Consider the following 2618-nt stretch of genomic DNA (forward strand, 5'->3'; position numbering starts at 1 on the left):
CCACAAAAGCTCTGACTCTTGATTCTGCTAAGGGTCCCACCTGGAAAAGCCCCAGAGGTGAAGCTCCAATGACAGCCAATCATCACAAACTGCAGTCCAGCTGCGAGGACTTATGGTCAGGCTGCGGGGGCCATGCAGCCCTCTTACAAGTCTCCTAACTGTGTATTCTGTGGATTTTGCTTTTTAAAATGTCTCACTCCCATCACCTTCTGGGAAACTACTTTCAGTTACAGGCAAAAGATGTGTACCCCCAGATTGCAAACCTGCCAACAACAGACCGGTCTTTTGCCTCAAGACAACCTTGATGTTTTCTGAGATTTATTTCTAATTTTAGGAGGAGATCATCAGTAGTGAGTAACTCATTTAGATCTCTTTGTGTTTACAAATCTTTACAGACTATTTGTCATACACCACTCACTGTGTGGAGAAAAGACAGAACTGACTGAGCAGCACCTAGGTCTGGGAGAAGCTCTGAGAGGGCTGTTCTCCAGTTGCGGTGCACAGGCTTCTCACTGCGGTGACGTCTCTTGTGGTGGAGCATGGGCTCTAGGCTCTCGGGCTTCAGTAGTTGCAGCTCCCGGGCTCTGGTTCAGTAGCTGAGGTGCACAGGCTTAGTTGCTCCGCAGTGTGTGGGATCTTCCTGGACCAGGGGTGGAACCCATGTCTCCTGCATGAGCAGACAGATTCTTTACCTCTGAGCCATCACGGAAGCCCCCAATTATTATTGAATATTTGCCATATGCAAAGTGCTGTGCTGAGAGTGGCCTGAGAATTGATTGCGCAGCATTTTGGTCTGGCAGCAGCTCTGAATCCGCAGAAGGAGAGAAGACATAGAATGCAGTGCCTTGCCATCCTAGGAGAAAAGGATGACAAGAAACTTCTCTGCAAGTTCAGGGAATGAGTTGAGATTAGGCAGCTTCCTGGGGATGATAGGATTTGGACTCCATTTGCAGACATGAACAAGATACATTTGTGGAGGAAGCTGGCTGCAGGCGCTATAGAAGCGGGTCCTTTAAGTACAAGAGATCATAAGGAATATTATGGAGCCATTAAATTCATAAATTCTAAAACTAAATAAATGAGATAATTACTCATATTAAGTGATTGTTAATATAAAGTAATCCCATTTTTTTAACTCTATAAATTTGGATGAATTTACACAGGTATGTTGAGTTACCATTTTTTAATTTTCTAAAATCTTATTGTAAATATAAACAGAGAAGTGCCATCAACTTCTTTAGTTGGATAAACTAATTTCTCCTCACCAGACACACACCAGCTGGGATGCAGACAAGGGAACCCAGCACGTTCCTAGCCTCCCACTGCAGGGCCCCTGAGACTGCAGCCTCCTGTCTGTCCTCTGCTGTGGACCCAGGGTCTGACTCAGGGCCTCAATCAACCCTCCCTGAAACAATGCACTTGGGAAGTGGCCTACTGTGTTATAGTAAAGACAATGAGTTTCACCGGAAGGCACCCCAAACATTGAATCTTGCAGAATTTGGTTTGCTCTAACAGCAGAACGGTGAAAATGGGTAAGTTTAAAAGTTGGTTTCTTTGGGGGACAATGCAACGGAGCCCTGAAGCGCTCATGCCATATCTCACATGGCCATCAGAGGGCAGTGTGTAGCTGCTTATGACCAACACACAGCTCTATTCTAAAAGGGATCCTTTTCAAGCTAGCCTTCCTCAGAACATGTTTTCTAAACTGACAGGATCTCTTATATTTACTTGCTTTTCTTCTCCAATCTCCTTCGGAAACTCGTGAAAATCCACTACAAGTAATAACTATAAGTAGAGCTACTGACTGGACGTTGTTCCTTGTGATAACATTGTGGGCATTTAAAACTCTGTGTCCGGTCTTTCCTCCGCTGCTGCTGAGGTGCTCGGTTCTTCCGAGGAAGCTAAGGCCGTTTTGGGGTGAGGCCCTCACTTCATCCGGCGACTAGCACCGCACCCGGCAGCCCCCACCTAGCACTCGCCCGCACCATGGCCTCCGTCTCGGAGCTCGCTTGCATCTACTCTGCCCTCATCCTGCACGACGATGAGGTGACGGTCACGGAGGACAAGATCAATGCCCTCATTAAAGCAGCCGGTGTAAATGTTGAGCCTTTCTGGCCAGGTTTGTTTGCAAAGGCTTTGGCCAGTGTCAACACCAGGAGCCTCATCTGCAATGTGGGGGCTGGTGGACCTGCCCAGCAGGAGGTCCTGCCCCAGCTGAGAAGAAAGTAGAAGCAAAGAAAGAAGAATCTGAAGAGTCTTGATGATGATATGGGCTTTGGTCTTTTTGTTACTTTGTAAACGAAGTTGTAAACCCCTTTAGTAACACATTCAATAAAAAGCTGAGCTGTTAAAAAAATAATAAATAAAATTGTGTCTCCAAACCACACCCCCATCTATGTGTATAAAACATCTATTGACAAACTAAGTAATGTATTAGAGATATTTTTCAATCACATTGCTCCTTCTTTGTGATGTGAATCTTTGGGTGACAAGTGGTCTGCTCATAAGATAGTGGGAATGTCCCTGATGCCCTAGGAGACAAAACGGAGGTCCTTTTGTTAGTAGGTCTCAGTGGGAGTTGGTAAAGGGGGAGATCTCCTGCTCAGCACAGCCAAGGT

General features: G+C 46.0%; 1 pseudogene; it reads left to right on the forward strand.

Moving 5' to 3' along the window:
• The first annotated feature begins 1883 nt into the window (after window positions 1-1883).
• On the forward strand, window positions 1884-2298 carry LOC133069858 (large ribosomal subunit protein P1-like; annotated as a pseudogene).
• The last annotated feature ends 320 nt before the right edge of the window (window positions 2299-2618 follow it).

The sequence above is a fragment of the Dama dama genome, chromosome 15 (assembly GCF_033118175.1).
Source record: "Dama dama isolate Ldn47 chromosome 15, ASM3311817v1, whole genome shotgun sequence".
Classification (NCBI taxonomy): domain Eukaryota; kingdom Metazoa; phylum Chordata; class Mammalia; order Artiodactyla; family Cervidae; genus Dama; species Dama dama.